The sequence below is a fragment of the Zootoca vivipara genome, chromosome 1 (genome assembly GCF_963506605.1).
Source record: "Zootoca vivipara chromosome 1, rZooViv1.1, whole genome shotgun sequence".
NCBI lineage: Eukaryota > Metazoa > Chordata > Lepidosauria > Squamata > Lacertidae > Zootoca > Zootoca vivipara.
In genome coordinates, this window is record NC_083276.1 from 109192356 (window position 1) to 109207821 (window position 15466).

The following is a 15466-nucleotide window of genomic DNA, read 5'->3' on the forward strand; positions in this document are numbered from 1 at the left end:
AAGTAGCCATAAACAATGAACGAAACGCTAAAAAAAGAAAGCCACAACCAACCAAATTGAGCAGTTTCCACATACCGTAAATCGCAACCAGATCCAAAATAGATTAAAAAAACCTAACAGCAACAACCCCACACAAAAATCCCTAAGCAGCACCCCAGCTCTCAAAGAATCCTGCTTCTTCCATTCTTAGGCCCTTGATCCCTGCCCTGCAGTTGTTCCTCCTCCTACAAGCAGAAGTTAACCATTTTGGAAGGATGTGTTCTTAATTGCCTGCACAGGCCTAGTGGAAGAGAAGTTTCCAGCAGGCATTCAACAGTTGGCAAAGATGTTGTTGGAGTATTTTGGACTGAAAACTTGGTTTCTTCTTGTTGTCAAATTAGCCTCACCAACTTGGGGTACAACCAGTGACATTCCTGCATATGATTTTAGTGATCTTCCTGGGATATAAGGGCTCACAGCATAATGATTAAGTAATGGTGTAAGTTGAGTGCTTGTGTCAGAAGGAGTTTGTGTGCAAAAGCTGTGCTACACATTTTCAATGTAATTCAATAGTGAGAAGAGGGATAGGAGAGAGAGATTCAGTTTGGTTTCCAGTTAATGTGACCCCCACCTGATTTTGCACATTCCTAACCCAATCAAACCAGAACATAGCATTTGAAATTCTAACTTGAGGTGCTGTTCTCCAGCCCAAAAGGGGTGGGTGGGAATGAAAATTCATTATATTAGGAAAAGTTGCCCTTAACAATGCATATTATATGGGGGAATTGTTTGCAAACTAGTAGAGAAACCCATGAAAATGCATCCATGGGAAACTTCCACAAGAGGGTGCCCATGCATTTTGCAAGAAAGCTGCAGAACCAACATATTCTAACTTGGTAACAACTCTTAATGCTGCTAAAACCACGCTTGTCATGCTACTGGGGTATAAACCATACTATGGACAGTGTTTTTGGAAAACACTGTCATTTATAGATCCCCCCCCCCCCGGTTGAGATGCCATTTCACGTAGGCTAAACATGGCAGCTGTGAAGATTAATAATATTTTCTTTGCAATCATGTTTATATCCTGCCTGTGTACAACTGCAGATAGCTTGCCGGTTTAACCCAAATGCCCCTGTTGTCAGACCATCCCCTCAAAAAAAGTGATGGAAATAAAATATGCATATAAACATGCCATTTCTGTGCTCTCTTCTTGACAAGGTCAGTCGTTTCAGTTCTGAGGCATGAGGCGTGTATTGACAAGATCATTAGATACGATATGTAGGACAATTACTGCTGATATATCTGTAACTGATGACAACATTAACAAGATCTGCAATGGTAGGATAAATTGTCAGAGATTATAAATCTGCATCATTGTGAAGACGTCTATCCATTTAGTAAATGTTTCAGAGTGAATGAATGCATCATTTAATATTGTCAGCTTAGCAATTGCTACACATTTTATATCATGAAGAAAGTAATGAATTATTCACTAGGCATTTTTTAAAATAAACTCCCCCCAACCCCATCTTGTTCCCAAGTATTGCTAACACAATGAGCTTGTGTTGCAATTAATTGCGTTTCTCTTACCTTTGTCAAGAAAGCCTATGAACTGCACGCTTCCAGTTTTCCTGTCCTGTTACTGCAATTGCCGTTTAGCTTCTAAATAAGGTGGTGTGTGTACACATGTGTGTTTTTTACACATACAGAAAGATAATACAGTGGTACCTCAGTTTAAGTACACAATTGGTTCCGGAAGCCTGTACTTAACCTGAAGCGTACTTAACCTGAAGTGAACTTTCCCATTGAAAGTAATGGAAAGTGGATTAATCCCTTCCAGATTGGTCCACGGAGTAAGTACTCAACCTGAAGCGTACTTAACCCGAGGTATGAGTGTAATTGGTTCTGGAAGTCTGTACTTAACTTGAAGCGTATTTAACCTGAAGTGAACTTTCCCATTGAAAGTAATGAAACGTGGATTAATCCGTTCCAGACGGGTCCATGGAGTACTGAAAGTACTCAAACCGAAGCGTACTTAAACCGAGGTATGACTGTAATCAGCTAGTTCTAAAAACCTATCATGTGCACAGAAAAACAGATCTGGGCGCTACCTAAGGTTGCAATTTGCACTGCAAATTTTACATTGCACCTCTTATCTGAAATATAGTCGGGATCATATTCTGTAGTGGAATTACTTGTATTTCTGATGAATCCACTGTTTTTGCATTTTTGCAAGAAATGGTGAGTGACGAGCGAAATACTTTTGTGTGGCTGGGAAGCAAATCACTGGAAGGGGTTGGTGAGGCCTTGGGTCTGATTGTTAGGTTCCCCTTTGCTTGCATGGCGATGTCCCAACACCCCCCCCCCCGGTGGTAAAATAAAGACACAAGACACAATATGTAAGGTTAATGGGCATAAAAAGGCCACAACTTTATTGGTTACAGGTGATGAGCGGTATTGGCTTAGGCATTGGATCTAACAGACTGTAGCGATCAGCTTAAAAGTTAGCCAGGTTGTAGAGGGTTAATCTTAGTAGAACTCTGAGAACCCAGGGGGGAGGGCTCTGGGAGAGTATAAAAACCCCACCCCTGGAGTCAGTGAGGTAGTTGAAGGCAGTTGTTGAGTTGGTGTGGAGTTAAGAGTTGGTTGGTTATTCGCAGAGAGAGAGCTGGTTTAATATTGAGGTGGATAATAGATAGTGATTATAGGCAGACAGGATACAGAGCTGTGTGATTATTTACAAATATTTTAGTTGACTTTAGCGGTAATAGGCTGGTAATTTATATTTAGAGGTAATAGGCTGGTATAGGAACCACCTGTAATTTGGAACATCTAAGATTTGAACTGCAACCATTAAGCTTATGAACACAATAAATCATCTTGTTTTATTTTACCTTATCCTGGTCTGAGGTGTGTGAGTGTCTGAAGGTATTTATTTTGTCGTTGGCACATCATCAATAGACCGTGAAACGTCCAGGGGTGATGTGCAGGTCAGAGTGACCGCGACACCGACTATATCTGACTCCAGCCTGTTTTGCTGGAAGTCCGGGAAGGGTTAACCACCTATACATGTCCATTATATATGGCTTCAAACTTACTACAAAAATTTGTCAAATTTTACTTACGTTTCATGAAGAATACTATTTCTTGGCTTAAGCTGAAGAACTAAATTTGCTTAGCGAGGTTACTCTGTTTGGATCTGGATAGAAATACATGCTTTCATTGAGAGTTGTTAACAGTCATTAGTGTAGAAGGAGGAAGTGTAGGAAAGGATGAGGGACAGGAGAAGGTAAATGCTGACAATACTTACAGTGCCTATATTACTCATACGGATTTCACTGCTCATGACCATATTTTAATAAACACTGAGAGATCAAATTCTGAATTCAATCCTCCTGGTTGTAATGTTTTAAACAAAAAAATTTAATCTCGTCTCTAGTTGCCTCAAAACTTTTTGGATGTCTTGTTTACTGTATTTCCTAATGCTGAGAAAAGGGAGGCAACACGTCGACCAGTTCTTGGGCAAAATATAACTGTTTTAATCTGTAGTTAACCATAGATAGTGATCCAGGGTAATCATCTGTTTCGGTTAATGCTTCTTCAGTTTTATAACTAAAATAAAATAAATATAAGTCAATAATCATATCATACATACTATAAAATCATACATTAAAATCAGGTCAATAGCTGGCATAGATACGAATCTATACAGTCCATATTATTTTCACAATGCAAAAATACAGGAAGATACAACAATAAAATAAAAAATACAACATACCTAGTACTTGCGTGTACTCTGCGGAACAGGGGTCATACTCATACGTAACCCCTGCTGCCTGACGCAAGGAATAAAGAGCTTAATATACAATAACACCACAGGTCACACCCCTAGTTAACCAAGGCTAATGAAATTTTAAAGTCAGCGGTTCAGCTTTGCCAAGAAATTTGTAATACTTCCTGGCAAATTTGTCTAGCTCATGTGCGTTTGTCAGCATGAATCTCTTGTTTTTATAATAGAAAATCAATCCTTGTGGATATTCCCATCTGTAGGGGATCCCGTTCTTATTCAGTAGGCCGGCAAGTTCTTTGTACGAGTCCCTTTTCTTCAAGAATCTGAATGGAACCTCTTTAAAAACAATAATGGTCTTGCCCTCGATCTTCAAACTATTGTTATAACTCTCTCTCAAAATCATATTCTTAAAGTCCAGGACTGCATTCCTAATGCAGGATCGGTGTTCACCAATTTGTATTCCCACAGGCCGAGTAGTTGAACCTATATAAAATAAGTTACATGGGCATCTGATTAAATATACTACCTCTTTAGTTTGGCATGTGCTGAATTGGTTAATAACAAACTTGAATTTGGTCTTTTCATTATAAATCACCTTAGTTTGCAAAGCCAGAGGACAAGCGGGACACCTCCCACATCTAAAATGACCCACAGGACCCCCAGAGATACGGGTGCAAGATAGTCTGTTAACATCTGTATGCACTAATAAGTTCTTAAGACAATTAGTCCGTTTAAGTCCTATCAAAGGGAAATCCGAGCAACCTGGCACATTCCAAAGGATGTGCCAGTGTTTCCGTATCAACTTAATGATTTTGTCAGTATAAGGTGAATACTCTAATGAAGCTGTAACTCTGTTAGAAGTCTCGGGTGGGGCAGGCCGGTGTAAAAGAGTAGAGCATTGTTTAGCACTAGATTTGACTCTAGCCTTCTCAATCACGTCAGGTGGATAACCTCTAGCCTGTAATGAGGTAGCTAATGAATTAGCATTTCTGGAAAAGTCCTCATGACATGAGGAATTCCTCTTTAACCGTAAAAATAAACCATAAGGTAAATTGTCTTTAAGACGTTTAGGGTGAAATGAGGAATAGTGCAAAAGTGAATTACAATCTGTGGGTTTTTTGTGGGGCCTCACCACTAATTGCTGTTTATGTTTGAAGACCTCCACATCCAAAAACACACATGATACAGTGCTGTGGTGTCCAGAAAAAGATAAAGAGGAATGCAACGAATTCAACCAATTAGTAAAGCTAATAAACTCAGTCTCATTTTCAAACAGAAAAAACAGATCATCAATAAATCTGCAGTAAAACAACAACGCCTTAGCAAAAGGATTGTTATTAAGAATAAGTGACTTTTCAAAGGCACCCATGAAAATATTAGCTACAGATGGCGCTAAGGGTGACCCCATCGCTACTCCTTCAATCTGAAAATAAAATGTGTCCTGAAAACGGAAATAATTTTTCTCGAACACAACATCCAATAGGTCCAACGTGAGTCCTTGGCAAAAGGCTGAAGAAAAGAATCTAAATATTCAGCAGTGGGCTCCAATACTGACCCCGTACCTGAAACAATAGGTCTTCCAGGAGGGGAGTGTATTTCCTAGGCATACATTGCCCTATTCCAAAAAACAGTAAACCAGTGTCATTATGTTTCATTTGGAGGTAATGTTGTGTTAAAGGAGCCTCCATCACCCTATTGTGAATTCTGGATCTGTGTTCCCCTATGCGTAGTTTTAACAATCGTATAGTGCTTCCTATATATAACTTATTGCAAGGACAGTGAAAGCATTGAAATTGTTTATTACGGTTATAAACCAGCTCCAACAACACATTCACAAAAATAAAATCTGAATTTATTAATCTTAAGCAAACCACTTAATGACTGCGGCCAGGGTATTAGTAGCAAGAAAGTGGAAGAGTGAGAACTTACCCACTGTAACGGAGTGGCAAACACTCATGTTAGAATATGTGCAACTGGCAAAACTTACTGACTCAGTAAGAGGATCATCAACACAAAATGTGTCTAAAGAATGGAGTGTTTACAAAAAATATTTTAAAATGTATTATCCTAGTAATTCCATAGTAGCAGATATAGAATAACGTTTGAAAACATAAAGTGAGATTAGGAAAAATCAAGAAAAGAAAGGAGGAAATTTTTAAAGGCAGGCCCGTGGAAAACAAAGAATCTGCTATTGTATTACTAGAAGGACGGGAAGTATCTAAGAGGGAAGAAATATGATAAAATACAAGGATGGTATACTGTTCACATTGCGAAAAAGAGTTTATTTTGAATTATGTATATTGTTTTTCGTATTTTTTTTGTATGTAACTCGACGAGAAGAAGAATTTGTGTTGTACTCATTTCACATGTATATTACGTTTTGTATTATTTTAAATAATAAAGTTTTCTTTAAAAAAAATAAATTAAGCAAACCGCATAAGACTTAAAATTGAATTAAACAGACGTATGAGAACCTAAAAGTTTAAAATTTAAGATACCATACAGATTGACCCTATCACCCTGGAGGCTCCCTTTGACTATTTTCCCCTCAGGCTAATTTGTTCTGGGAGGATAGACTGTGTCTGCAAATCTGCGTGCAGAATCTGGTGACCGACCAGGTCGTCTTTTGATCTTTTCCTAAGAGGAGAGCATTTAATTTAGACTTCTCTGGAAGGTCAGCAAGCCTCTCCAGTAGGGAGGCAATGGTGTCTCTGCGTGCCTCGTCGTAGAGGGGGCATCTAAAGAATAAATGTTCGGGGCTTCCTATTTCCCCTAGTGGGCAGGTACACAGTCTCTGGTCGTATGGGACTTTTCCGAAGGTTCCTTCCAGAACCGGCGATGGTAGCGCCGAGCTTCGGGCAAGAGTAAAGGCCTTCCTTGCGTTTCTGGATTCGAGAAAGTAGAGGTATGCAGCCGGGGCAGCAACATATCTCTCATCTTCTGCGATTATTAAGTCAGGAGACCTTAGGCTGTCATGCTCTCAGAATCTATAATTTTGTTTGACCTCGGATCTTGCTTGACCCAGGCCCAGATTTAAGAGGGCTTGGGGAGCAAAGCCCCATTTCTGGAGGGTGTTCAGGACTGCTACCAGCCATCCAGACTGAAACTGATCGCAAAGGATCAGAGGAGCTATGCTTCGGGGATGCAATTTCAGTGTGAGCCATTTATAGATAGATATTAAGCTAATATAAGCCTCGGCTCTCATTAGCCCTGTTTCTAATCTAACCCATGCGTTTGGAACGCATCTGCGGATCTGGGCTCTGAGGAGTTTGGACTGAACTCTCTCTCAAGGGGAATGAAGGAAGAGGATGGTGGGCCCACGAACGATCCGTAAAGGAGCTGGGCCAACGTTTTGGCCTTGTACAATTTTAAGGCCGCGGGGACATAAAAGCCCCCTTTGGTTCTGAAGAATTTAAGAATGCAGTTTGCGGATCTTTCCCCAGCACCCGCAGTAGAATTTATATGGATTTTGTTGGCTCCCGATGCCTGGACTGTGCAAGGACAGTGTATGCAATAAATAACGTTTTTTGAACTGCAAGTGATTGTAGAATTAATTGTAAAAGTGAAGCACATGTGTTCGCTCTTGATTTCCTTAACTTGCAAACTATAGGAGCACATGTTGCAATTTCCACATCTATAGTGGCCTCTTGTTATTGGTGATTGGTGGTTCGAGGCAGTCAGCTCTACCAGTATGTTACGTAAAGATCCTTTTTTTCTCAGGCCCAAAAGGGGGTGGTCTTTGCAACCGGGGATACCCTCAATTATGTGCCAGTGTTTGTTTATGATGTTTCTTATTTGTCAGGACAAAGGTGTAAAATCCATTGCCATGGCAAGGCGTGTAGGTTTTGTATTATTATAATTTATTATTATAATTGGGTCGGGATTTGAGTAAATCATTCCTGTTTAGGCTGTTTGCGCATCTCAGTGCATCCTGTATTATGTTGTTGGGATAGCCACGATTTGTTAAAGCTCTACTTAATTGCTTAGCTGCTCTTCTATAATCCCTCTCATCAGTAGCATTCCTTTTAAGTCTTACCAACCGTCTGTAAGGTAAATTTCTCCTTAAATGTAGTGGATGACTTGAGGAAAAGTGAAGTAAAGAATATCGGTCTGTTGGTCCAAAAATGGTATTTCATTATTATTGTATTGGCACGTGAATTTTAAAAGTGGGTCCAATACAATGGATCCATTCTTGAAAGGCACCCAGGGCTGGTGCTAGGGTTTTTTGTGCCCTAGGCAAGATCACCTTCTGGTGCCCCCCCCGCCCCCCCCCCCCACGGCCACAGATGTATTATAGGAAGAATGAAAAGCACAGAATTTGAAATTGTTAATTTATTTTTTAAAAATTGTGAAAACAAGTCATAAAACAATTTCTGATTTATTTTCTCAAACAGAACACAGTTTTAGCACAGAAATCACTTTCAAAAATGTTAAATGTGATGCTGAAATTTAAGTCTCTTTAATGTTTCAATTTCAAGCAAATCAAAATCTTATTTTATGTGCCTTTTCCTTTGCAAATTTTGTTAACTGTCCCTTCAGGTCAAGTGCTGATGCTTCAGCATGTTCGATTGATATAGTTGCCAAACCAACTAGTCTCTTTTGGAGCATAGTTGAGCATATGTGTGTTTTTATAAGTTTGAGTTTTGAAAAACTGCGTTCACCACTTGCCACTGACACTGGAAGTGTGAGAAGGATCCTAAGAGAAACAAAAACATTAGGCACACTATTCTGGATTTTGTGTTGTAGTATGAAGAGAAATACTTGCTGGGGTGGCATAGGCTCTGGAAGCCTTCGAGCAACTGCTAGAAGTTCACAGCACAGATCTTCAGCATCAATATCTTTGTTTCCATTGTGTCTTGATGACTGCTCCAAAGTTTTGCAGACGTTCCGTACTTCTTTTTGTTGATGCTGTATATATATTACAGGAAGCCAATACGGAATTATAGTGTTGTAGTTGTTGGAATCTCTCTTCAACAGATTGAATGGCCACATCTAAAATAGCATAATAGAAATCCACTTTGAATTTTTGCTTAGGATCTTTGTGGTGCCTCATCTGGGGCCTCATACCCAAACTGTTTTATTCTTTCTCCTTTGTCTAAATTGTTCTGTCTCAAAGTTTGGTGATATTTCCCACTCCTTTGCAATCACACTGGCATCTTTCCAAACTTGTTCAAAACCATCTTCACACCTACAGTCCACAAGAAAATTCTTGGTTACTTGTTATTGTCTTGTAGCTGAACTTAAATCAGTTTCTTTATTTTGTCGTAGTTTGCTTGTCATATTTATTTCAAAAAGCATATTGTGCCATACAACAAGGGGTACCACAAACTTGAACTTACTAATGCCTTCAGCAAGACCCTTAGCTTCAGCAAGAGATTCACTTGTTTTTCTATGTGGGTGTGGTTCATTATAGATCTCCATTAAAGCATCGTATATACTACCAAGATGATATCTCAGTGGTTTCAAAGCATCAATCCGACTCTCCCATCTGGTTTGACTCATAGGCTTAACAGTACTGGTAGGTACATGGCTAGTTAGTATTTGCCAATGCTGAGTTGATGCAGAGAAACAATTATAGATCTGTTGAACCAACATGAAGAAGCCTGTTGCTTCCCGGCAACTCTTAGCAGCATCATTGACAACCAAATTGAGAGAGTGCGCACTGCAGGGCACGAAAAAGGCACGTGGATTTCTATCAAGAACTCTCTTTTGTACTCCATTTTCTTTACCTCTCATTTTACTCCCATTAACATAACCTTGACCACGCAGATTCTCAAGTGGTAATCCCATTGCTCAAGAAGGGTTTCTGCCATAAAGGCACCCGTAGTCCTCTTTAGAGGAACAAATCCCAAGAAATGTTCCTTTATTGTAACCTGAGGCTCAGATGTTTCAGTATCTGATGGCATGAAAAATAGTCACTTGTTCGGTATGACTAACATCAGGTGTACAGTCCAAAATAATTGAGTAGTATTTGGCGGAGTTTATACGTGCTAAAATGTTCTGGTTTATGGAAGTTGCTAGAAGTTCTATAAGCTCATTTTGTATATCTTTTCCTAAGTAGCGAACCATAGTTTCTTCATCTTTAACTCTGCGCACATGTTTCCATTGTTCTCACTGTACAACTTTTCAGTTGTACCACAAAATGCCATGTTTTGCATGCCAAGAAATCTGACCGCAGCAATCAAGCGTTCCAAGACTTGTCGCCAATATTGCTCTTCTTCCCTTATTTTCTGTTGGTTGATATTATCAATTGTTTTTCCTTTCTCTAAGCGCAATTCAAGGTCTCTCCATGCCTGGTAACTGTCTAGATGGAGAGTACTCCTCTCTTTTTTATTTTTTTATTTTTTTAAATATTTTAAAAATCTTTATTTTATTAATAATATACATAAAAATACATAAAAATTAACACCCACATACACATACATAACATATACAAAAATATTAAAGAAAACCACCAGCAAAAATGACAAAATAATCACATATACTGTATAACAAAATAATTTCAAAATATGACTAAACCAAAAAGATACATACACTTAAATTCACTTAAATCATATGTGTACTTAAATCATAAACATACATAAGAACCTTCAATCCTTAGAACACACAGGATAAACAAAATCATAATGAAATATAAAAAATCATATATAAACCATAGACTGACATAAGACACATATAAATTTCTCATTCAGAGAAAAATATATATAACAAGACAGAAAAAGAAAAACTTTAAAAAGATTTGACTTTTGTCTTCTTAACCCCCCCCCCCCCGCAAAAAAGACTTCCAACCATCCCTTTGCCCTGGACTATCTTTATTCCTTTAACTTTGTACATGCTTTTTCCTCTATTTTCCCTTTATTCCCTTTTGTTTTATGCCTTTTATACATCCGCTAGAAGATTGGATTTTTCAATCTGGTTTTTTTGATATTGCTTAAACATACTCCAACTTTTCTCTAACTTTTCTTCTTTTATACCTTTAGCCCTTCCCGCTCTGATCGTTAATAATATCTTTATTACGGTCATAGACCAGCAAAAAAGAAAAAGAAAACCAATAATACATAAAATACATAGTTCGTGAGTATCATCTTTGAACAATACTGTTTCATAATCCTATTTTAAATTAAAATTGGGTTAAAATTTAATGAGGGGTAGTTCCCTTTAACTATTATCCTCTGAGAATTAATAGGCGGCTTTATCATTGTTATTGATTGATGTCATGGCGTGTCTTAGTCTTGATGCGTAGTAACAGAATTTAGCTACATTCTTAGTGCACTCTGGATTAAAATCCGCTAGTAGGTATCTAGTAAGCGTTTCTGTTGAGCGGCCTGGTAAGTTTTTTAACAAGGGATCAATTATCTCCTTCCTCATGTCTCGATACAATGTGCAATGGAGGAGGACATGACTTATAGATGCAATCTCCTTGTTATCACAAGGACAAGTCTCTGTTCTACCGGAATCTGGAGATATCTACCAGTTAACAATGCCGAGGGTAGAGCATTGAAACGAGCCCTAGTGATATCTCGGGTTTTCTAGCGTTTTAAAATAATTAGCTAGATAGTTTAATGGATGCTCGTACAGTTGCCTATGTATTAAGGAAAGTCTGGTTATGTTGTTTTGTCAATCAATTTCCGAGATTCTTTCCTTAATTAGCTTTTTCGCCCTTTCCCATCCCATGGACAGAGTGGACCCCACGAGACTAATTTCTTTTGGATGGTCTGCTCCCATGTAGATCGGAATCTATCAGTGAAGATTAGGGGGAGAAGGCCATTTGGAGTCTTATTCACTTTTAGCCAGTACAGTAGAGCTGATTGCCGTACTTTAGATTCTACTTCCTGTAGTCCAGCTTCCAATCGTAAGGCTGTATTAGGAACGCATTTGGGCGTGAGGAATATAGATCTTAAGAATCCCGATTGGATTTTCTCATACTCATCCAATTTAGAGGTTATCATAAATGGGGCGCCATACAGTAGCTGGGCTAGTGGTTAGGCCGCAAATAACTTGAGAGGGCTGCTGGGATATAATTCCCCCCTCTTGAGCGATGGTATCTTACAATCGCAGCTGCACTCCTTTGTGCTAACAAGGATGCATGTTTAATATGCGCCGTGTTCTTCCTGGAGGATTGGAAGACTACCCCCAAGTACTTAAAGCAGGTCACCTGCTCGATAGGTTGGGCTCTGATCGTTAAATTTTGATAACATCAATTTTTCGACCCAATCCTCCCTTTTTGGTACCATTTCACTCTTCCAATTTCTTGCGATGAGCATTCTGCCAGCTGCCGTCGCATGCATCATTAACACTCTATCTTTTACCTTTATTTCTTCATTTAATAATCCCAATAGAAATATATCCGGCTCTTTTTTGAAAGAATATTTTAAGATTTTCTTCAAATCATTATATACATCATCCCAATATTTTTGTAATTTTTCTAGAATTCCACCAAATATGCATGTAGGTTCCCCTCTCTTCCTGGCATCTCCAACATACATTTCCTGACTCTTTATACATTTTCGCTATTTTAGTGGGTGTCATATACCATCTATGCTGCATTTTTTTAAAAAAATTCTTTCAGATCATAATTTATTACATACTTCAAATCTTGTCTCCAAAGACTTTCCCATCTTTCAATTGTAATTGTTTTCCCGAGGTCTTGGGCCCATTTTATCATCGTTTCCTTTGTCATTTCATCTTTTGTCTCCCATTCCAAAATTAAATCATATAGGTTTTTTATATATTTTCCTTTCCCTTCCAACATAATTTCCCCAAATTTTGACATTTCTTTCTCAAATCCAATTTTATTGTCCAATTGAAATCTTTGCCTGATTTGAAAATATTGTAGCCAAACACTACACAGGTTCTTAATTTTTTTCGAATTCCTTTAATTTCCAATTTCCATTAAATTATTCTACTACCTCTTTGTAAATTGGCCATCTTGTTCCCATATTTACTCTTCTTACAGCTATCATTTCAAATGGTGACACCCACCATGGTGTTTTTGGTTCCAGTATTTTTTGATATTTTTTCCAAATTTTATAAAGGGATTTCCTTATTATGTTATTTAAAAAGCTGTTATGTTTTCCCATTTTTTTCTTTCATCATATAGAGATGCCACCCAAAGCCCAATCCTGCTCCTTCCAAATCCAATATCCAATCATTTTTGAGCTCCATCCAATCTTTAATCCAAACTAAACCCGCCGCATCATGATAAATTTCTAAATTTGGTAAGCCAAAGCCTCCTCTTTCCCTCGTATATACCAATATTTTATATTTTATTCTCGGTTTTTTCATTTAACAAATAATTTTTATTATATCTTTTCACCATTAATTAAAACATTTTCCTCCCCCCAAAATTGGTATGTTTTGAAATAGATACATTAATTTAGGTAATATATTCATCTTTATCACTGAAATTCTTCCTAATAGTGATAACTGTAATTTGGTCCAAATTTCCATTTTTTTGCTTAATTTCTTTCCACATTTTTTCATAATTTTCTTGATATAAATCTATATTCTTAGCCGTCATTTGTATTCCCAAATATTATATTTTCTTCTTTATCTCTATGCCTGTTAATTCCTGTAATTTGACTCTTTCCTCTTTTTCCAAATTCTTTACCAATATTCCACTTTTTTCACAATTTATTTTAAACCCTGCCAATTTTTCTGAATTGATTTATCCTTTTAATGACCTTTGGTATATTTTCTACTGGATTTTCAGTTGTTACAATTATATCGTCTGCGAATGCCCGCACCTTATACCTGTTCTTTCCTACCTTAACTCCTTCAATTTCTTTATCTTCCCTGATACTTTTCAATAAGGGTTCCAAAATAATTATGAATAATAGGGGTGACAAGGGACATCCCTGTCTAGTTCCCTTATGGATTTTTATCTCCTCTGACAATTTTCCATTTACTACTATTCTTGCACTTTGATTTTGATAAATAATCCCGATTGCTTTTATTATTTTCTCTCCTAATTCCAATTCTCCTAACTCCTTTTTTAGAAAAACCCATGACACATTGTCAAAAACCTTCTCGGCATCTACTGACATAATTGCGGCACTTTTTCCTCTATCGTTTCCCAGATATTCCAAAATATTAATTATATTTCTTATATTATCCTTTGTCTGCCGCCTGATTCTTGTTAATTATTTCATCCAAAATTAAATTTATTCTTTTTGCTAGAACCCCTGCATATATTTTATAATCGCAATTCAATAGCGATATTGGTCTGTAGTTATTTGGTAGTTCCGGGTCAATATTTGGCTTTGGCAGTAGCGTGATTATGGCTTCCCTCCAACTCTTTGGCATTTCTTCTTTTATTGGGATTTCATTCATTAATTTTCGTAAAGGTGTTATTATGATTTCCCCTAATTCTTTATAATATTCTGATGGGATGCCGTCCGGGCCCGGCGATTTCCCATTTTTCATTTTTTGGATCGCCTCTCTAATTCCTCCATCTGTGAAAGGTTCATTTAGTGATCTTATTTTTTCCTTTGATATGTTTGGTAATTTATACTTATTTACAAATTCTTTGACTTCTTGTTCATTAATCTGTTCCTTTTGATATAGATTTGTATAGAATTTTTCAAATATTTTCCTTGGTTTCTCTTTACTTGTATTTCCTATTTTTAATTTATTTATTTATTAATTTTTCATTTCTCTTTTTTTTCAATTGCCACGCCAGGAGTTTCCCTGGCTTATTGGCCCAATCATAATTTCTATACTTCCAAAATTCCAATTGCCTATTTAGCTCTTCCTCTATCATCTTTTCATATTCCAATCTTAAATTTTTTATCTCTCAATTGATCTCCTTTTTTTCCAGTTTTATATAATATTTTTTCCTTCTTTTTTATTTCTTCCATTAATTTTGATTTTTCCCCTCTTCTTTCTTCATCCTATCAATTTTGTTTTGTTTAATAAAATAACCCCTTATGACTGCTTTACCCGCTTCCCACACCGTTTCCAAATTCACTTCCCCATTACAATTTAGTTCAAAATATTCTTTCATTAGCTTTCGGACTCCCTGTAACACTTTTTCATTTCTTAACAAGAATACATTCAATTTCCACCTTTTATTTACCCCTTTTTCTTGTTCTTCTATTATTACCGTTATTGGATTATGATCTGTCAATGTCTTAGGTTGAATTTCTGCCTTCCCTATTCTTGTGCTTAAACTTTTAGCCAACCATATTCCATCAATCCTGCTTGCAGATTTGTGTATTTCTGAATAATATGTAAATTCTTTGTCTATTGGGTGTTTAAATCTCCATGAGTCTATTAACTCTAAATTTTCCGCCATTTCAAAAAATATTCTTGGCAATTTATTTTCTCTCTCTTTTTACTTTAATGGTTGATTTGTCCAATTCTGGATTAACTATTCCATTAAAATCACCCATAATTATTTGTTTTTCCATGTATTCCATCAATTTTTCCTCCAACTTCTCAAAAAACCTTATTTTACTACCATTTGGTGCATATATTCCTACTATTATCCAATTCTCTCCTTCTACTGTTATTTCAATCATTATTACCCTCCCTTCTTCATCCTTCCAGATCATTTTTGGTTCCCATCTTTCCTTTGCATGTATCACCACTCCTCTTTTCTTTTTTTTATCTGCCGTAATAAATTCTTTTCCTAAGCTTGGATTGGTCAATACTCTTTCGTGTTTTTAATTTACATGTGTTTCCTGCAAGCAG